The sequence below is a fragment of the Sander lucioperca genome, chromosome 4, assembly GCF_008315115.2.
Source record: "Sander lucioperca isolate FBNREF2018 chromosome 4, SLUC_FBN_1.2, whole genome shotgun sequence".
NCBI lineage: Eukaryota > Metazoa > Chordata > Actinopteri > Perciformes > Percidae > Sander > Sander lucioperca.
Window position 1 is genome coordinate 16461411 of NC_050176.1, and position 22943 is coordinate 16484353.

Here is a 22943-nt window from a genome sequence, read left to right on the forward strand (position 1 = left end):
CATTTAGTTGTGATGGTTAAGGTTAGGGTAAGGGGCTAGGGAATGCATTATGTCAATGATGGGTCCCCACAAAGATAGTGAAACGCACTTGTGTGTGCGCGCGTGTGTGTCAGTGTACAGGTGGCAACTTCATCATCAGTGGAGAAAAGTTCTATTAATATACCAGTCTTAGAGGAGCACGCACACACACACACACACACACACACACACACACACACACACACACACACACAGATATGGAGAAAGTAAAAAGAGCACTAAAGAAGAAAAAGAAAGTGAACTGTATTATTATAACAGGACCTTTTCTCCAGAGTTTCAGTAAAGGCATAGAGAAGCACACACAAAGAGCAGTTAAGAGACAGAGAAACGAGAATAAAAAAAGACATGGACGCTGTTCTCGTCCTCCTTTAGTGTTCCTGGCTCAGGACCAAACAGCAAGTCTGACTGCCTCCCCTGGGGAGAGTAACTCCAGGCCTGAATTCCTTTGTGTTATTTCATGTTTTCCTCTCCACCGCTGCAATTTCTCCCTGAAACACAGTCTGTGTACCAGCCCTCATTAAAGGAACCCTGCCAATGTCTGCAATGTTGTAAAACACACTGTATATGTGTAGTATACAAGTATATGTAGACCGATTTGCATGCACACACATACAAGCACGTACCCTGAAGTATACAAGCATACACAAAGGCTAACACTCCCTCTGCTTTATTCCTATTATTGTAAATTCTGTTTTATTTACATTCCTGTAAAGCAACAAGTTGGGGAGTTTGGACGGTTGTGAAAGAGAAAAGCGAGGGTCGTACATAGACAGAAGTCATTTCCGCTGTGTTGGGGAGGTCTGTGAAGGGTCAAGCCTTCCCCATCCCCGGCTGTGTGAATCACATAAACACTCAGACTGAAACACTCCCACTTCGTACCCGACTAACAGCCCTCTGGTGCTCACACTGCAGGCGTCACACTCAGTCTTTATCACACCACGTAGCACTGTACTATTAGTGTTATGGTATGGAGATGCTGTTGTATGTCTTATACGTCCATTGACAGTCACGTAGCAGACTTTTTGGACCTTTTATGGATGGAGACGTGAACGGAGGAGACATGTCATATTTCCACAGTACAACCTAACCCGACTCTGACTTTGAAAAGTTAGTTTGGCTCAGTTTCTATTTGGTAAATGCTCTCCTCTTTCAAACTCCGTAACACAGGCTGTCAAATATTTCAAGTCTCAAGCCTAACTTAAGATAACCCGGATGACATTGCCAGGGTTATTTCCCCAAATTTGAGAAAACTCAATCCAGAGCCACAGAAGGCATTACACAGCTGTTTTCACAGGCTGAGTAGCACTCCCCATGATGAGAAAACCTTTATGTGTAAAATTGTTGGAGCACCCCTTTGAACTTTCCAGTTATATTTCTATTTGAATGTAATCTTCCAATATTACAGTTCAAAGTGTTTCAAAGCCCTACGCACTGCCAGGTATGTAATTCCAGTAGAGAATATATTGTTTTATTTTCATTGTGTTTTGCCTGGCAAAGGTGACATTTTAAGATAGTTATGTAAGAAATAACAGTATTAACCTTAAACCTGTCTGTAAGTCATTGAACCCCCCTAAAGTTCTAGAAACATTATCATCAATGGCAGCTCCAGCCCTGGACGTCGATACATTTGGTGATGGTCTATTCCTAAATACATAGTTATACCTCTAGCATGGCTAAAAATCCACATTGATTTCAGTTTAATGCTATAAAAGAAACCAAAGGGGTCTTTTCTTACTTTATTATGTATCAGATTTTTGGTTTGGTACTCCGAATACAATGATTAAATAGATGATTAAATACACACAATGGAACCTTTATCCCCTTTTGATTCATCTGCAGTCAGCGGCCAACCCATCAGTTCAGTGTATTGATTTCTTCCCATGAGAAAATCCCACTTTAGTGTTTCGTTGTAAAGCAGCAGATCAAACATGAGTGTGGAGGATCAGGGTTGTTGTGTTTGTTTTCTCGCACTCCTGTCAAACCCTGTTCCTCTTTCTCAGCCTTGCAATTACACACACACACACACACACACACACACACACACACACACACACACACACACACACACACACTCGTGCGTTTCACTATCTTTGTGGGGACCCGTCATTGACATAATGCATTCTCTAGCCCCTTACCCTAACCTTAACCATCACAACTAAATGCCTAACCTTAACCCTTACCCTCACCCTAACCATAACCTAATTCTAACCCTAATCCTAAAATCAAGTCTTAACCCTCAAACAGCCCTTTAAACTTGTGGGGTCCAGCATTTAGGCCCCAAAAAGCTGTCCGGACCCCACAAGTATACTGTATTCCGGGGTTTTGGACCCCACGAATATAGTTAAACAAGAACACACACACACACACACACACACACACACACACACACACACACACACACACACACACACACACACACACACACACAGGGACTGATCCCACAGCCCATCTGGCCTTGTTCAGGGAGTTGAGGCCACTGATCAACCCGTCCTCACCCAGAAAACAACCGCATGGGTTGATGCTATGCTAGCAACTTATAACATCCGACATTTACGTTTCTTGTTAGATCTCTCGTGGCTGTAGTAATTGGAGGAAGTGACGTGACAACGTGAGGGTGCCAAATTCTGCATAAGAAGGTAGGTTGGGAGTCAAGGGTCAAACAAACACTGGACTTTGACTCAGGAGACCGGGATTTGTGTCCCGTGTGAAACTAAAAGTCAACTGTCATTTTGAAATGAGTTTATAGGCTTTATAAGTTTTACCTTTTAACGCACCTTAGTCCATGACGTCACGTTAAATATTGAGCAACATAAGCATCTTTCATTAAAAGTCAACTTTAATGGAAATTATTAATGTGTTTGGAATTTATGTTGGACCAATGAGATTGGTGCTTATGCTTATTTAAAAAAAATATGCGATTGCGTAACATCTTTAGTTAGGAGGTACGTCCTGGTTAAAACACACAGTAAATCACATTCTCAAACTCCTGTCTGTTGACTTAAACTGTTGTACTATTAAATGTATCCAATGTACTAATGTGATAATGTTGTTGTAACAGACTTGATTCCTCATGCTGCAATCCAGATAATCCAGTTTTTTTTCACGAGACTTCTGGGTTAATGTCCAGTTTAATGTTTTGTGAAGTTCTAATGGACATAGTATTTAAAAACTTTTTTTTCTACAGAATTAGCCACACCACCTTTGGCTTGTGTGTGAGTCATGTAGATGGGAGCAGGATTTTATCTGGACAGTTCATGCATATTCCTGTCAGACTGACCGTCTCATTTTAGACTCTCAGATGTGTTTATGTGTGTGTGTGTGTGTGTGTGTGTGTGTGTGTGTGTGTGTGTGTGTGTGTGTGTGTGTGTAGGCATCTGTGTATTGGGTGCTGTACACACACATGTAATATATATATATATATATATATATATATATATATATATGTTGGTAAATATGCTATATGTACATGCTTTTGTCTTGTTTTTCCTCTATTAGTTGATTATGAATGTCTGTGTATGTATGTGTGTGAGTGACACCTGTGGTCTTCACTGTCAGTCCACAGTGATGCTGTTAAACCCAGTATAACAAGCTGAGGGCTGGTGACAACGAGTTTCAGCTTTCAGTGTGTTCCTGAACACGCAGCACAACCCAGCAGCTGAATTTAGTGTCTTCATCCACAGCTCATTTACAGCTAAGGTGATGGTAGAAAGTATTTGGTTAGCGGTGCACCTACAGTAACTTTCCCACGACTGTGTATAAATACACAGGCTTAAAATGGAAATGCACACTTGGAGACTGAACTGTAAATAAAAAGAAATGTAATGGGTGGGCAAACGTTTGCGATACAGTTGGCTAGGAGATTTTTCAGAAGAGCAAAGCTGGCAAAGTTTTATTATAAATGTTGATTGTGTGTGGCTTGTAAGTTAAAAACGCCTACCCACGAGTGTATTTTTTTTTTTTTTTTTTAGAAACAACTAACAACAAATCAGGTTCAGTGTCAATTTAGTCAATATCCACAAAGTTCCACTTCCGGGATTGCTTTCGTTCTGCCGGAAATTCCGCCAGATGTCACTCTTTCCGGCTGGATGCCTGTTACCTTCCGCTTTCTTTGTGTTGTAATTTTAAACTCCGGTCTATGATTACAATTTATGATCTACAATTTCTGAGGACTATGGTTAACTGCTCCTCAGATCTCTGCAGGGTAAATCCAGACAGCTAGCTAGACTATCTGTCCAATCTGAGTTTTCTGTTGCACGACTAAAACAACCTTTCAACGTAGCCTACACATGTTCCACCAAAACAAGTTCCTTCCCGAGGCTATTTTGCAGAGGCACCGTGGCTCCGCTTGGCGCTTAGCACTGCCCAAGATGATTGTGATTGGTTTAAAGAAATGTCAATAAACCAGAGCACGTTTTTCTCCCATCCCGGAATGCTGTGTGGACTAGCCAGACCCTCCTCCGCAGCGCTGTGGAGGAAGGTCTGGCAATGCGAGACTAGTGTCAATTCAACAGGAAACAGGAGACTCTTTATGGGGATTGAACCTGTGGTTTTTTAGTACTTTATCATAATACTGAAGTGATGAGAAATAAAAGGAAATAGTTACTAGATTAGTCTTGTCAACAGATTTACTTTTTTGTTGCTGACAGTAAACATGTTCATTTGTATCAGATCTACAGAACAATTACATTTTCTTACATTTAATCAGTGAAAAAAAGGTTTTCTTTATTGGATTTTTAAATTTAGTTCATTTGTAGGCCTACTCCTGGAATTTTGGCCATACTTTAGTAGGAACAGTGGAAACCCTGTTACTTAAGCTAAACACAACAGATGTCTGCATTATTTGTTGTAATTGGCCTTCTTTGATGTTCATGTTGGTTAGGAAGGAGGAAAAATTAAGCTTCATTTTTGTCTGCTCAGGTTTCCAACTGTAATGGAGCTGTGGGGTTTCCAGACCTCAACATCCGTCCCCTTATACCCATGAACCCTTGTGTTATAAGGTCATTTCCTGTCGTTGATTAGATATTACATTATCGCATCGAACAAATCTCTTGACAGCAGGCAATTTTTTTCAGCATAAAAAACCTCTTAAAGCCCACTGTGCCCTAGCTACCCAGCACTTAATGACAGTAAGATAGCGACTAGCTGGTGAACATTGTGGAGCAGTTAACAGCTAAAGAGTCAAATATTTCCCTCAGGAGTTGGGGACCAAAACAGGACATAGGGTATTATAAAACTTATATTCACCAAGTGGCCAGAAACATACTGTAATAATAAATGCTAATGTCTGTGTCTCTGTAAATATTCTTATTGAGAGACTGTTTGCTAAACACTACACCATATTGTATGTGTGGTTGTATAGGTTGTCATATTGACATATATGACAACATATGTCAGTGATGTGTGAACAGTGAACACTGCCCCCAAGTGCCCAAAAACAATAACCAGTGCAGCTTTAAGGAGATCAGCTCCAGACATTTGATAAACTGCTACAAAATGCTGGTGTGAACGCTCCTCATGTGTCCTTGAACACATCACTGAACTCTTGAATCAATTAAAATCTTTAGAATGGGTCATACAAAACTGGTATACAGACTGCCAGGCACTTTAGAAATAGACAAATACATATATAACCAGATGGAAGATAGAAAATGAATAGAAAGTCTTGTAAATTGCAGTTTTGTGAAAAGCTTTTTAGTGTCAAGATTTCACAATAAACCATCTTTCCTGCTGTGGATATTGTTTTGCAGGTGCAATGCGCCTCGGGGACGCGCACGACCGCGCGCCTCGGCTTCACACGGTCCCTCCCACTTTCCCAGCTTGTTTAAGTGCTCGCCTCCTTTACTTCGATGAGCGCTTTTGTTGAAAAGTCTGTGCGCCCCTGAACTCTCGCGGACCTGCGTCTCTCCAACTCTCTGACAGACAGACGGACGGAGCGGAGCGAGTGCGCTGTAGTGATTGCCTACACCTTTTGGTTTTCGGGTTGACGCTAACTCTGCTTCCTCACAAGCAGAAGGGTTTTGAACAGTTTTGGGGCTTTGCACAGAGAGACACGCCGACAAAGTGGATAAAAAGAAGAAGCTGCTCGAGCGCATTCCCGCGGACTCTGGATTACTTTCCCAAGGTAAGCTTCAAGTGTGATTTCTACACAATGAAATGCAGAAGTGCATGTTTAGTGCAAAATGCGAATGACTGAATAAAACAAGAACTCCACATGTTTCTCAATTGAGATGAATGCGATTTTACGGCATTTTAAAGAGAACCCCTCCTCGTGAAGTCTTTTAGATGCGGTGTGTATTATCGAATAAAAGCACATAGTTAATCAGTTATCCTGTAAACCGTGACACTCCGAGAGGTTCTGATAATTGATCCAGCCTCAGCTTCTTTACTCAAGCCGGGCTTCACATGTGGATTTGTCATTGTATCCTCGCATTCCTCTCCCCGGCGCGCGGCTCACTATCTTGGGTCAGGATCTGGCGGCCAGACGCGCTCAGAGGGAGGCACGGACAGGAGACACTGAGAGGAGTGTTTCCTGCAGAGATATGTGGAAACAGGATTAGCTCTTATCGTTGTCGTTGCTTCAGACCGTGATTGGGTCGAATGTTTCGGATTAGAGGATCTTTATCTGCCCCTCTATGGTTCCTCTCAATTCTAGCCGTTTGTTTTCACCTCGGATGAGGAGACTTTAATCTGTAAGATTGGCTGCTGATCCCCAGAGACACGTAGAGACATTCCCATTGGGACATAAAGGCTGACTGTGGGTTTAAAACGGTTTTACTTTATAATGTTCTTCTCTGCATGTGCGGTTCCGTGTGCATTTAGGTTTGCACATATACTCAGGTGTTTTTTTTTTTTTTTTAATTTATTTATGCACTTCTACTCTATTTTATTCTATTCTATAGAACTCAAACAATTTTGCTAATTGATTAATTGCCAAAGTAAATTTTCTCCAGCAGAAATGTCAACCCTTTTCTGGTTCAAGCTTCTTAAATGTGAGGATGTGTTGTAAATTGAATATTTTCTGACATTTTATATAAATTGAATGAGAAAACAATCATCAAATGATTCTACAATGAAAATACTTTAGTTGCAGCCCCACTATTCTGTTCTACTCTATTACTGACAGCCTATACATATTTCTCTATTGCAGCAGAAGCTAACTGTAAATTGGCTGAAATTAATGATTAATGATTAGTCGATAGACTGATTACATTTTGATCATTGATGAACTACTTTAGCTTTTAATCAAGAATAAAATGCCAAAAATTTGGCACTTCCAGCATATCAAGTGTGAGGAATTGTTGCTTTCCTTTGGTTTATATCACTGCAAGTTTAATAATTCAAGGTTTTTGGATTGTTGGTCAGACAAAACAAGGAAACAGGACGTCATTTTGGGAAGTTGATATGGGCATTATCACGTATTATCAAAAATAAGTTACAGCTCCAGCTGTGACATTTGCCTGTGCCCTTGCAGTCCTTGTTCTTGTCTCAGAAAAGACAAAAAAATCTTAAGTGATCTTTATTCATGTCTGAACTGCCATATAAACCTGCACTTTGTGATATGCATTGGTAACCCATGAGCAATATGTAAATGAGAGTTTGTAATGCATGGAGAATCCAATAAATCTAGACAGTGGTATGTCGACCATGAACTGCTGTCTTTACCTTATACATTACAACTTGCTGAGTTTGGGTACAATAAGAGCTTTCCAAATCAATATTGGTCTGTGAGCAGGGAGAAAAAATAAAGCCAGCCTGGAGTATGAGTATGGGAAAAGCAAAGAAAGGTGGAGACTGAAGTACGTACGGGAGAGAGGGATAGCAAAGCAAACATTCCTGACTCTGTGTCTGAGCAATTTAATTAAGGTTTTTAGGAGATGCTACAGCGAGCACCTCAAGGTGAAGGCTTAACCCCACTTCCCTCCCGTTTCCAGCTTGGAGTAATCCCAAGGGTCAGCTAATAAGTGTTTGGGTCATGCCACCATGACAACTAAATAGGAGTGAACCCAAAGGAAAGCTCCACAATCAGGGAGTTAATAACACCATGAAGGAAGTTAAGAGGTACAAGAGGGGGTGTGTGTGTGTGTGTGTGTGTGTGTGTGTGTGTGTGTGTGTGTGTGTGTGTGTGTGTGTGTGTGTGTGTGTGTGTGTGTGTGTGTGTGTGTGTGTGTGTGTGTGTGATCAGCCACACCAACTTAAAGCCCCTCCTCTTAGTGGGGTTTAAGTGTGCCCTGTGGTGCTGGGATGTTACTTACACACACACACACACACACACACACACACACACACACACACACACACACACACACACACACACACACACACCCTCCCTTCAGGTCAGATTTCGGTCACTGTACCACTGGTCGGGTAGATTTTTTTTTTATAGGGAAATAAAATCAACAACACAACTGGCTGTTCATATTATCTGACACTTAAAAAGTTCTGCATTCTACTTCCATGTTGCAGTTTTTAAAGTTTTTCTTCGCTTTCAGGGACAAACAAACCATTTTTTTGCTGTTCTCTACACCCACTGTGTTTGACATGTGCAGATGTGACATTTTTACCAGTGCAGAGAGGCTCGTGTCTAGCCTGCACCCTTCTGCTCTCATGTTCTGGTTTCTGTTTGATCTGTTTACCATCTTGGGTTTTCTGCTGTTAGCCTAATTCTGTAGATTTCTCTGAACAGAGTGCCAAACACTCTCACTTAAATCACTGATATTGGACGATTCTGCAAAACCCTTGATTACATTCAATGACACTGCCATGTTTGTAGAAGTATTTCCTTCTACAATATCTGTGCATGGCAACTATGGCATGGTGAAGGTTAGGGAAAGCTCATGGACATAAGGTATGCTTAGTGAAGGATTGCATTTTAACTTTGGTTATGCTTCAGGATGCTGAGCATGACACGGAAAGGACTCAGCCAGACATTTCTCCATTCTGGGCTGAGATGGACGGCATAGCGTCTTCTCTAACTCTACCTGATATACAGCATTATTAATGAATGTATATCAGGTAGAGTTACAGCATCTACAGCATCACTGTAAGGAATTTGACAAGAACAAGTTGCAGAAGGGTGTTTAATAACAACAAGAAGTTAAGGGGAAAACGCAACTCTACTCTTACTCAGGAAGCGGGTGTTCTTGTTCCGACAGTACTACTTACGGGGACCGGTGTTTTTAATGCAAACCACAAACTATTTTCTAATCTTAACCAGTCATTTTGATGCCTAAACCTAACTCTCACATCGCTGGATGTCAGTCACTTTTTTGTGGCCAAACTTAACTGTCGTGGCTGCTGTCACGATCGTTGCCTCATTGTGACGGGTAGGCCTGCCCAGCCCGCAGTCACCTTTTGTCGGCTAAACTTCACTGTAAAGGCAGCTAAACTTGATTGTCACGTGACCTGTCGGCAGCTGCTGTAATTTTGCAAAAATATCATACGTGCATACGTTTTCGTACGATGTCATACGGACCCGTTCAGGAGAATGCGTTGTTTAAAGCCACTGTGTATAATTTTGAAAATGTCTTACTTGGGCGCCGCCAAGTGGTAGTGTCAAGAATGACACTGTAGTAAACAGCAAAGCTTGCCACTAGCCTGGGCTGAGACAGCACAGAGTCTGCACCAATTTTCACTGGGATTGTTTAATTTTTCTATTAACACAAACTTATTGAAAGAGGCTATAACCAAATAAGACATAGTACACATAGAAACTTTCAACAAAAAGGAATTTGCCCCATCGCTTTGTGCTTTTTTTCTTTATTAATATGACATTTTTCAACCTCCACTAAGGCTCAGTTGAAAACATTGGCTTTTTATTGCTGGTGTTCTGTTTTTAAGTGTTTTAAGCACACATCAAACTGCTTATAAAAACAGGTGGAAGAAATCTTGATCTCTCCCTTCTCTTGCCGTCGTGCAGATGTATAGGTGGGGTGGGCTGAGTCGCTTGTCAGCTCATTTGGGAACGTTTAAGGAAGCAGGGACCACGCAGATGGAGCGGACGTCCAGCATCAAGCCTCTGACTGCTGATAAATCACTCTGCTCAGTTCAGTCATTATGCTGCTCTGGGCTAATTTCCCCCTCATGAACATGCTGGAACTCTGCAGCCATGCTGAAACCATTTACAGTAACAAGCTATTTTGATAATATATGCTGACGATAGGTTGTTTCCCTGGTTGCTCTATTCTTGCTCAAGCATTTGGCAAATGCATTTTTCCAAATTATTGTGCACTCTAAACCATCTAACCTTGGAAGTGTCTAGAGGTGCAACTATTATCACTCTCATTCTTGATTACTCTCTTGATGAGTGAAAAAATGCCTATGACAATCCCCCCCCCGACCTCATGGTGACATCTTTGATATGCGTGTTTTATCTGACCAACAGTCCAAAACCCAAAGTGTCAATTTACACTGAAATAAAATCGAGAGAAGCTGAAAATACTCATGTTTGAGAAGATGGAAGCAGAGAGTGTTTGCCATTTGTTTTTGATAAATGACTTCAATGACTAATTAATTGATTATTACTGAATATTGCCTAAACAAATATGCGTAAACCCAGTTTAAGTTTCTGGCATGAACGCTCCTCTCTATACATAAACTTGCTGATCATAGTATTAATAAAATGATGGCAGTTAGGATATTGCTAAACTTGGTTTCTGTTTTCAGCATAAAAAGGCTCACGTTACATCTTTACAAGGTTCCTTGACACCCGAGGAATTCTAGACTCAAACCTACAACACGCTGAGACTTAACATGCTCACCAGAGGGGAACCTCTACTTTCCTAAAACTCTACCCCCGCCTCCACTCCTCCACCCCTAGGGAGGGTTTAGGGGTTGCTACTCCTTTACTAACCCATGAAGCGTGTCTCTAAGTATCTCCCCCCTCATCCTCACAGTGTGTTTTATAAACACGGCGGTTCAGTAGGAAGGTAAAGAGCGTGACACATCCAAGCTTCTCGTAACATTCCTCTGTGGTACCAGGAGGCACCAGGACAGAAAGATGCAACCCTAACCCTCAGCTGAGATTGAACGATTAACCTTTTTGATAACCTGATATTAGCAGCTTCTCCCTCAGTTCATATCCCATGAAGGGATACTTTGCCGATGTTTAATCAAGCTCTTTGTCATCTTTGTGCGGGCAGTGTGTTTAGATGAATGGTGTTTGGCTTCCCTCCCTGGCGCCAGTGCACGGAGGAGCGGAGCAACGGAGGTCTGCCGAGATCCGACTTTTAACAGGCAGAAACCTCGGCCAGAACCTGGCTCTTGGTGGGCGGCCATCTGACACGACCGCTTGGGAGAGAGGGAGATCATGCACGAAGAATGCTTTTTGCTTTAAGGCCGACATGTTGAACTTATCTTATCAGACCTCATTTTTTCATTAGTTAGGAAACAATATCTGCCTTTTCTGTGTCCAAGATCTTAAAATCCAACGCATTTTACCATTAACAACAGCAAGTCATCCAGAGAATTCATAATTATTAACCAAGTATTAAACATGCTTTCCTTTTTTCTTTAGAAGCAGAGATTGCATGTACAGAAAGTTTTTATATTCTGACTTGACATCTAATCTGTTCAAAGTCTTTGAGATAACACATCCCTCCCCCTCCATAGTCCGAGAGCAGCCAAACCACTACCTGAGGGGAGGTGTTGGTGTAGGGGGTGGTGTGGTAGATTAGGAAAACCCCACCTTCTAGCTCCCTTTTTCTGAGCCCCTCTCTCTTTTTTTCCTGAGGGCATGTATTCTGGCTACACACACACACACACACACACACACACACACACACACACACACACACACACACACACACACTCTTTCATCCCCATTCAACAGCCCTCATTTCCCTACACACACACAGACAGACACACACAGACACAGGCTGGAAGTAGACCATGGCCTGGGGGCTGCAGGGCCTCACAAAGCACTTCAAAGAGCCGAGGTCTGGATCTATGATGTCCTGAACAACTCGAAGGCACAACAGGTGAAGAGAGAAGCCGTTTGACAGAAGGTATCCGACAGTTATGGTTACTATGGACGCGTGCGCAGAAGTCAACGCTTGTGTGTAGCACGTCGTATGTGTCAGGACGTGTGAAACAGTATTGAGCTGCAGTTGCCTCAGGTGTTAAGCTTAGAGGAATGTGTTTTGTGCTTATGTCTGTCTGCATTCAGCTGCACATGAAGTATCATGTCCCCTTTTATCCTCCTTTTGTTGTTCAGTAAACCTTGCTTTGTGTCTGTGTGCGTGTTCGTCATTTTAACTCTTAAAACTGTGTTTTTGTAGTGGCGTTAATGCAGATAAATGTTTGAAAAATGATTTTAATTTAGATCTAATTTATATATGATTAATTTAAAAGTGTTAAATTATTGCATTTCAACCTGCTTCACATAAGCGTCTAGCCATTAAGATTTTATGCAGTTTTATGCAACATAGTCTAGAAAGATAGAAAGATGAACTTTGATCTGTTGGTTGAAGCTCTTGCTGTTTTTGTTTCCTCCGTTTTATTGTATTGGATTCAGAGGATACATTTAGGCCACGTCCACACGTACCAAAACGATCTTTTTTTTTTTACCCATCTTCCCTGGATTCGTTTCAAGAATAGTTGCATCCAAATGAAACCGTTTGTAAATGACTCAACACGCTACTTCATATTCCAGGCCTATAGGCGACGCTGTTTCTGCTGCAGAAATTCACCAAAACACGGAGAAGAAGAGCATAGTTAACTTCCACTTCCCATCATAACATGACTAGCTAGACTTATGCCGCGTTCTATTTACCTCGCAACTCGTTTTTTACGAGGTCAAAGTCGTAAACACGCCCCCTGACCTCGTATTTACGAGCTCGGAACTCGTACAACCTCACAGTAGCCCAAGTTCAAAATCCAACATGGCTGCCCCCTATATCAACAGTTGTGAAAGCTGCAGTAACATAAAGTTATAAGCACTTATGTCTTATTTGTGTCTCACTAAATCAGTCGTTCACACAGACATGTTCAACTTCTATCTGTGGACATGTTGTTACGCTGTTTGCATGCACAAAAAACGGCGTAATGCGTTGTTATCAACTGGTATTGCTAACAATAGCTAACCGGGCTAGAGCTAATGAAAACAATGAAAATCCGACTTTTAAATAGAACGCATTCAACTCGGGTATGACGTCATTCCCAGCTCCGGCTTCCGAGTTCCGAGGTAAATAGAACACGGCATAACGTTCTCTTAATACATCCATGAACTAGCTATAATAACTTTTACCACTGCTCATTTTATAAAGGCCGCCGCAATAAAACGTGTCTTTGTTTACATTGTATAATCTGCTGTTGGATTGCTTTTTATTTTGCAATTCTGTCAGAGGGAAGTGTCAGGGAGCAGAGACAAACTATTTAGCTAGATGAAGTGAGCTGGTTTGACCACTGAGATGGGATATGCTCGCTTAGCTTCACCGCAGTGAGTGAAGTCGTGTGTGGCCGTGCACTAGAGGTCGAGGGGTGTGGCGATGACATCATCGATACGGACGTATTCGTATTTTCCGTCCAAACGAAGCCAAAAGAGAGCCGTTTTCGAATTTTTTCACCCTGAGACCAGGTTTCAAAAAAGTGCGTTTTCAGGCAGTACGTTTACAGAATTCGTATGGACGGTCGGCCCAAACGATGCAAAACATGTGCGTTTGCATCAAAAGGCGTCTCCGTGTGGATGGCTCCTTAAACTACAGTATATTATAGGTTGCAGAGTGTTATATTCATTGCTTTATGAGAGAAGGTGTGTAACTGAACCCGATGAATTATGCTACAGTACAATTAGGGCGAATACTGAATCACAGCCTTGAGGCGTGGCATCACACTTGCTCCTCAACTAATTAAACCAGGAAAATTGTGATTGACTTGTTTTGCCTTAAGTCAGACGCATAGTGTTTGTGTGCAGGTGAACTGTAATTACACCTCTGTGTTGGTAAGTAATAGCCTCAAGTGTTTTTGCAGCAGAACTATAATTGCACAGTCTTGCCATACTCAGTTATGTTGTAATACGCAATAGCCCATTTTTTAACTGACAGTCCTTCATGTCTTGTCGCAACACTGATGCTGAAAAGATCCGAGACATGCACACTCACCAATCCACACACATCTAAAGATACACGCACACATTCACACATGCATGCACACACGATCACAGAGTCCTCCTTGGAGGCCTCGCTGCAGCTGGCAGGGGATTAAGAGTTCAGGAGTCAAAGGGGGGACCAGTCAACAGACTAGCGCGTTCGGGCTTGTGCAAGATCTCCAACTGTTACTCACTTGTTTATCATGATGAGAGCAGATTAAGGTCATGATTCCAACAGTTGGCTTGGCTCTAAATGTCACAGATCCTGTCAGGCTTGTGGTATTTTGAAAGTAGAAGGTTCTTGAGGTGCGCTGCAATAAAGGATTGCCAACATCTTCAAACTAAAAAAAGGAAGGATTCGCTGTCTGTCTGTCGATTTTTATTTATTTATTTTTTTTTTTTCGACAACCGTTAATCCGATCGACCTCACACTTGATGTGATATTGCTGAAGAGCTCTTCAGATCTATGGAACATATTTATTAGTAATACATTATGCACACACAGTGTAGTGTATTAAGACGGGACCCCTATTAACTTTTACACCACTGAATGGCATGCTGGATACAGTTCGCTCTCCTTTGCTCGCTACAACACATTCAAGAACAGATAACGGAAGAGAGACCGGAGATGTTACATTGTAGCAAACTCAAACATTTCAAGCATCGGCAATGTAACTTCCGGAAGCAACACTTTTGTTCCTGGAAATAGCCTGGTCCCAAATAGCTAGCTGTTAGCAGTATGACGCATATTAAAAATAGCTTAGTTAGCTATTTGTTAACTTGCACATTATATTGTAACACAAAATATATTTCTAGAGCCTGCATTAGTTTCCATTGTGTTAACAAGGCTGCTGATGGCAAACTTAAAAAAAAAAAAAAAAAACTCAAATCTTGAGGGGAAAATTAAAAATAAGATCAAAGGGACAGGCTAAATGATCCATATAATACAAAGTACCCAAATAGAACTACTGTGGAAGTGAGAGGGTTTCTGTAAATGAATCAGCTTTGTCTGGTGCTTCAGTGAAAAAAGGCAACGGCAGGGCAAAGCTATGTATTTAATTGTTTGTGGGTGACATTGCAATGTTTGGTTTGCTGTAAAACAGCTACTAAAATATTAAAATATGCGGAAAGCTGAGGATAATTACACAGAGTCGAGAAGATCCACACAAAACTTCAAACGGTTGTGAATGTTCAGTATGAACACTTTAAAGTTGTTTTGAGTTGCAGAAGCAAAGATTCACATATGGTATGTTTGCAGGGTGAAGAACCCTCTTTAGCAGAATCTGAGCTTTTTAGGTGTAAGACGATAAAAAGCTTTAAGTGTGGTCATGTTCTTAGCATTAGGGTAAACGTGTAAACAACAGAGAAACTAATCAGGTTTATCTGGTCATTCAAATGTAACACTCCCTCCGGCTTTCAAACCAACCCTCTGGTTGACTTCTTGCTGTTTCAGAACATCAATCTAAATTGCTTTGCACTTGACTCGGCACTTTACACATCCTCTACCCACTGAACCCAGCCTAGAAAACTTTGGCTGTGGGCGAGCCTGTGGTATTTTTAATTTGGACATCTTGTTGACAGATGAGAACCCAAAGCCACTTCAAAGAGGGGGCAAACAATTCAAAGGTTATGCTGCAGCAGCTTTTAATGCACACTGGCGGGAAGAAGGGGCAATAATGGAAGTGTGTGTTGCATGTGCAAGAGTTTAAGTGTATGTATATATTAAAAAAAAAAAAACAGCATGCACAAAAGTTAAGAATATAGCAAGAGCCCAGAATGTATAAAGGGTGACATTTTGGATAATGTTGTGCCCTCAAACTGACATTATAGCCTACATACTTGTTGCTTGTTTGTTCAGTTAGCAAGGAGTTAGCAGCAAGTTAGCGTCTGCTTTTCATGTTCGGGTACCCTCAAATTACTCAGTAAATTCTGTGAGATAAATAGTGTTAAGTTATCACACTCATTCCACAACACACTTTTGCTACTATGCCGTTTTTAATGCTACATCGGATGCTACATTTGTTGCTACATGTTTAGCGCTCTATGTCTACCTTCTGCCAACAAGCAGCTAGCTGCACACATGCTGCTGGGTAAATGCAGGGGAAAATAAACCGTAAAACTTATCAGCTCATGGACAATATAAATGTGATTCTTGGGTTTAATAAGGCCTAAAGTTTTCTTATTGTGATTTTGGATTGCAAAACGTATGACTCAGGTATTGGCTGCCAAATACAATGTTGGGTTGCCATTGACATACATATTCTTAAACATATTTTATAGGATAATTATTGTGTTTGTGTGCACCAATTCTTAATTTAAGAGAACACTTAAAGTAATTGGAGGGTAAAATAATTAATCATTTCAGGGTCCACTACCAAAAAAGTTGGTCTCTGATACCTGCTGGACTCTATATTAAAGTTTTATAGAGGAGACAGTGTTTATTTCTTTGTGTCTGCTATGTGTAGTGAACCAGTGCATTAGTGAGGACCGCTAGCTAAACCAAGACACTCCATAAACACAGACGCACCAACACAAGTCCAAGACAAGCAGTCAGCAGGTCAGTCAGCTGCAGAAACGCCGCTCCGTACCTCTGACGAGGCCAAAACACACCAGACTGTTACCCTCATTGGAACAGATGGGACACATTAAACAAACAGTGGTAGCAAAGATTGATGGAGCAATTTCACAGCCGCATAGCAGAAAATGAACTTAATATATCTGTGTTGGGTTTAATTGGGTTGTTGGTCACTTCAGAGACTTCTGGCCTTCGCTAAACTCCCTGGTCATTAAAATTTGACTGCTGCCATTATTCCAGTGATGGAAAGGTTTGTGTATGTGTGCACGTTTGTGGGGTTTAAGAGATGTTCCTCAAAGTTTGTATAGTTAGCCAATTGATGAAGGTGAAAAATTACCAAATGCATCATTATTTTTTACTTTTTTAATATGGCTTTAATTATGGGTTTATTGCCTCTGCTTCATTAGAGGGAGTCACAAGTTTAGTCTGCAAGCTGAGGGTAACAACACATCAGGGTCGGCACACAGGACAGCTGAGAAAGCAAATAACAGTGGGCATAAAAGTAAAGACTAAGTTCACTCAGTAATGTCCCAACAGTTGAAACAAACAAACAAACCGTATTTTCATAATTGGCAGCTTGAAGAACAGCTGAGCCTATATGTTAACCGGTTCTTTGTTTTAACATCTCTGTGGCTCACTATGCTCTTGCACAATGTGTTTTTAGTAAATGTACGCTCTTACCAAACTCTCGTAGAGGCACACCACTAGTTCAGATGATGTGGAAACCACATGAACTCGGGCCACAAGAACTCGAGGAGGCCCACTGTGAAATCTACTTTTATGCACTAAAACAGTGATGTAGTCCTGATCTGAAAATATTAATAGATGCACAATTTCTTTGCTGTAAAATAGAATTGAAGTGACAGCATGAACTGAGTTTGCTGAAACATGTTATGAACAATTAGCTCATTTTTTGGAACAGTGGAATAACAAAATGTTTTGTCTCAGGGTGATTTTGCCAAAGGATTTGAGTTTCTTTTGTGGACTAACCATGGTCAAGCTGTGATTCAGCACTTCTGTTTATGCATACCTGTGTGTTTTATTCACAGCTGTTGTGATCAAAGCTATATGTGAGGAAACTGGTTCAGATCTGATTTCCATCGCTAGACTTACACTTGTGATTAACATAGCCGAACTGCACACGCTCAGAAATATACCCCATGTTTGGTTTTCCTGTATTTTGTTCTGCTCAGCCTCAGTATGTTCTTTGACTAGTTAAAACTCACATATCCTTCCCGTGGAATTGAACAGGCCAGATATTATCGTTAAAACATTCTGAAAAGAAGCATGGCATTTCTTTCACTGGCCCATTTCAGCTCCTTATGAAACCCATTTAAGTTAAAAAATTAAAATTAAAATTATATATATATATATATATATATATATATATATCCCAAACAATTGAAACTAAATGTTTCTGTGAGGATTAAAAAACAATTTGGGAACATTCTGTGGTTATTCCAAGTACTCTATTTACTCGTCTATTTCTATGTATTCTAATGAAATTATAAAACCAAAAATGACTCCATTTGTTTTATACCCTGAATGCCAAATTGTTTATAAAGTAAGGCATTCTTCATGCTAATATCAGTGCAAAGGGTCGTCGTGTGTGTGTGTGTGTGTGTGTGTGTGTGTGTGTCTCCATTCAGCCACCCACCCCCAATTCCCTCTACACCATCGCTACAAGCCTCGGGGTTATTCTTTTCTCCGCGAGTCGTGTGTCAGCACCCGTTCTGCAGTGGAGCGTGTTGTTCGCCATTCCTTCACATTTCTCTTCCTCAGAGTCCAGTTACGCTACGCAGAGTGCAGCGATGCCTGCAGAATACTTGCACACAAGTAAAATGACATGCATTGGATTTTTTACGGCCACCCAATAGCTAGAAGCTACTGGTCAACAGAGTTTAGGGAAGAGTTGTGGTGTAGTTTCTTGTTTTTACTCTTTTTGACTTTTTCTTTTGTGGGTCATTTGACTTGTGTGGGCACCTTAAACTAACAGACTGTCAGTGTTCCGGCATCTTTTTATCCATTCCCTTGATGTCCTTGTTGGAGCATTATCTGGAGCTACACCTTTTATTACAGCTTTGATTGTTTGTTTATTTGTGATTTAGTAGAATAATTAAGCTATCCACTATATTAGCTGTCTATGTAACTGTTGTGATTTCATCTTTTTTACTTTTACTCTTGTGGAAATTATATGTATGTTTACTAGATTATTTACTGTGCTTTGCTTCCTGTAAAAAGTTAATCTTGATCTTTCATTGAAGATACTTTGTTTATTATTGACTTGAAGCACAATATAACTTCTTTGACAGCTACTCTATACTTTTGTGAATCCAGTTCCCTTGTCTAACTCTTGTTTATGGAATCATGTGGTTTCCTGAGTTGTAATCACCGTCATTGAGTTTGTTGTCCAATTCTGTTCTCCCAAGTTTCACAATTCGCTCCCAGTGAAAGCCTCGAAGGCAATCTGCTGTCTCCAACCTTTTAATTGGAAGTTTGTTTAGCAAATCACTGCATAGCTGTGCACCTACATACATAATAAGGAGTACATCTAATAGTACAAAGTCCACTTACATCCAACAAAGTCAAATCCTGTTCTACTCTTTCATGTACCCACAACTGAGTTAATTCCTTCCTTCACATAAAACAATACATTATCAAAAATAAATCACAAAATCTGGGGCCAGAAAAAAACCCGTCCCACTTAAAAAGTAAACAAACAAAAGGAGTAAGACGGAGTGTCAACGTGACCTTTGACCCTATTTGGCTAAATCACTTGCAGGGAAATTTGAGCTGCTTTTTCTGCACCAGCACAGTTGCAACCTAGCACAGGCTACATTACACCCACTATCACTTCACTCAGGACTTTGAATAAGTTGTCTCTTATTTGAGGTGAATGTTCATAAATTTGCAGTTTGTCACAGCTGATAGTAAGCATGTGCAAGAGATAGAGAGACAGAGCCTGGTTTCTGTCCTGATAAACGGTCTGCTCAGGTGTGTGTGTGTGTGTGTGTGTGTGTGTGTGTTCATTTACCTCGGAAGTCGGAGCTGGGATTGACGTCATAGCCGAGTTGATGGCGTTCCATTAAAACAAGTCGGAATGTTTGAGCTAGCCAGGTTAGCCGTTGTTAGCAATAACAGTTGATAACAACGTATTATTATGTATATTATTTTTGTGCATTCAAACACTGTAGCAACATGCAACACAGAAGTTGAACAGGAGTTTGTGTGTGTGTGTACGGCAGGTTTAATGAGACACAAATAAGACAGAAGTGCTATTAAACTGTATATTACTACAGATTTTACTACTGTTGATGCACGGAGCAGCCATGTTGGATTTTGAGGTTTCACGACTCCAGGGGGTGTTCAATTTAAATTTCCAGCCTGGAACTCGGAAATTTCGACTTTCCAGTACAAATGGAATGCACCATTAGGTAAACATAAACATTTACATTTTTGATTTTATTTTGTCATTGATGGTTTGAGTTAACAAAAGTAGAAAAATACCGTACGAAAAAGTGATTTCCTGGCATTGGCATGTTGCTCGAATAGCACAGGATGAACTTACAAACTAAAAGTAGTTCCATATTTTCTGTCTCCTGCAGACACAAAGGGTTCTCAACAGAGTCGCCCTCCCAGGACCCATTTTACGCGCCTGTAGCTGCTTTCACACTGTGAAAATAATGGCATGAATCAGGTCTGGTCTTGTAAACTTGATGGCCTGGCGTGGCTCTGAAAAGCACCACAAAGAGTTAAAAAAATCGGATTTTCTGTTCCTGTGTAAAATGCTGCCTTTGTTTCTGGGTCATGAACCAGCCGAGGTCACTGACTATAACAGAGCCAAACAAACACAGTTTGCTCTAATTGATTCCTCTTCCAGCAGAGACAAGAATGTGTGTGTGTGTGTGTGTGTGTGTGTGTGTGTGTGTGTGTGTGTTTACTTTTAAGGGATCTGTCAGGAGTTTAAGTAAATAGATAAGTGACAAAGTAAACATCACACACACACACACACACACACACACACACACACACACACACACACACACAGAGTTGCAGTTTTACATCTTTGGTGAGCAGACACCCCAGGGAGTGTGTGTGTGTGTGTGTGTGTGTTTTTTTACTGGCAGTTCCTAATAGAAGTCTCTCTTAGCAGTAAATTGTCCACAATCCATGACCTAACACTGGGTTAATGAGGTGATCCAGCAGCAGGGGACGGTTGGTGGAGGTCTTTGGGCCTGTTCCAGTATGTGTGTGTGTGTGTGTGTGTTGGTGTGTGTGCATGCATCTGGTTAAGGATTTAAGTGGGTGTAGCGGAGGCAGCGTTCATGGTGTAAAGGTGTGTTTGCACGAGACAAATATGATCTTGAGACATGTGAGTGTAAATGACTGCACTGAGTGTTGTTGATTTCCCAGTGTGAGTCTGCCGTGCCTGTAAATTTCCAGCACAAATTACTTCTGGTGAAGACAGAAGTCCCATGATGATACCAAGACATGGATTTTGTAGCTTACAGCTGAGGCTGTGGTGAAGTCTGAAAGAAGATCTGAGCATTTTTCTTTTTGCACAAATTCCAAATTCTGCTTTGGGAATGGTTGTGTAATGTTTTTTAACAGGCTAAGCATATACATAAAATAAAAGAGAAATATCATTCAAAGCTAGAATCGGCTCTGATGTTTGTGTAAGTACAGATAAGCTGTAATGGTACAGTATCTGTCTAAACTTGTACAAACTGGAGGCGTCTAGCACCCCCATTCGTCTCCCACAGTCCAGCCTAACCTGTACCCTGCCAGAGGCCAGACTTTGATAACTGACAGCTGGGCTAACAAGCATAAAGGGGCCCCTATTGGGTAAGAGTCCCGCAGGTGATCATCACTCAGTAAACAGGCCTAGAGTTGGGAAGAGGGAGGGATGGATGGATGGATGGAGCGAGGCTGGAGATAAATGAATGAAAGGAGGTGACACGTGGAGTGTATTTGACTTTAAAGCTACAATGTGCAACAGTACAATGATGGTAGGTTGCATCCTGAAAAAAAGTTGGGTGAAGCTTTCTTACATTTTGTCCATGAATGGCATACTTTCTGTACTCTAATTTCAAGAATGTAATAAGTCTGTACTCCACTGTAGAGGTTTTACAATGTGCTACTGGCAAAGTAAGTGGAGGAATTGTAACTTCCCTTCTGGGAGAATTAAACAAATATATTTATGAGAGAAGGATATTTTATTTGAGAGTGTTGTCTCTATTGTCTGTGTCCCACTGGCACACCTGTGTGAAGATAAGTGCAGGTGACATGCTTATTTCCAGCTGATGACAGACAGGCTCTGCAGGTAGCCGAAATGTGCTTGTGGTGCCTCATTGCTGGCATTTATACTTGTATCACCTCAGTGGAAAAACCGGTATCACCAATGTCATCCTGAATCAGGGTGTGTGCCCAACTGTGCCACAAGTAAATACCAAACAAGGTTGGTTAATTCCTCTTAAATTGGTGCGTTTCTACATTCTATTCTCTTCTCTTCGTACTTTCTGCTCGCTATATGCAAGTTAGGTTTGCATTAGTGTTAGTCTGTGCTCAATGAAAAGTAGGCGACTGACCATTTATATGTACAAAAACATGCATCTATTAAATATTTTGCTGGATAGGAAGAGACCAGTTACCTGAGTGTGTAATGAAAAACAAAACTACTTGAGTGGACAATTAACCGTATAGTGTATTTAGTGATAGTGATAACTTCGAAAATTTGTAACCAGAAGGTCAATGGCTTAAAAACCCACTACTGCTTTGATTGGTGAAATTTGAATGAATTGTGTTTTAGCATGTAATGAGCATGTACTTGTATGATTATTGTGTTGCACCTCTGAGGATGCATGTGTACGCTATAAGCATTTGGATGACGGGATACATCTCATGTTGAACTGCAGAGGCTGCTAGTAGTTTGCAGCGGTAATTGGCACTAAAAAGAAGCAATATGTCAATAAAAGAGTAGAGAAAGAAAACCACAAGTCCATGTTTAAGTCCAGGTTTCAAAGTATTAAAAAAAACTTCTGAGGTATTTATGCAACACATTTGTTAGGCCTTAAGGATAATGTGTCTTTAATAAAAAAATATAAATAAAGTCATACATAGCCATTCCAAGTTCAATTAGTCACTGGAAATTGTTGAATCGACAACACCAAAAAGCTAAGCTCTAGGGGTGTGCAAAAAAATCGATTCACATTCAAATCCAACCTTTTAATTGGAAGTTTGTTTAGC

General features: G+C 40.9%; 1 protein-coding gene across 2 annotated transcripts in view; it reads left to right on the forward strand.

The window, feature by feature from the left end:
- Nucleotides 1-5896: 5896 nt before the first annotated feature.
- The window catches only part of LOC116042877 (vasorin-like), a 32529-nt gene continuing 15482 nt past the window's right edge, over nt 5897-22943 (forward strand). For both annotated transcript variants that reach the window (XR_004897190.1, XM_031289301.2), the window contains exon 1: nt 5897-6160. The gene's annotated coding sequence lies outside the window, so the exon portion shown is untranslated. The remainder of the gene's footprint in view (nt 6161-22943) is intronic.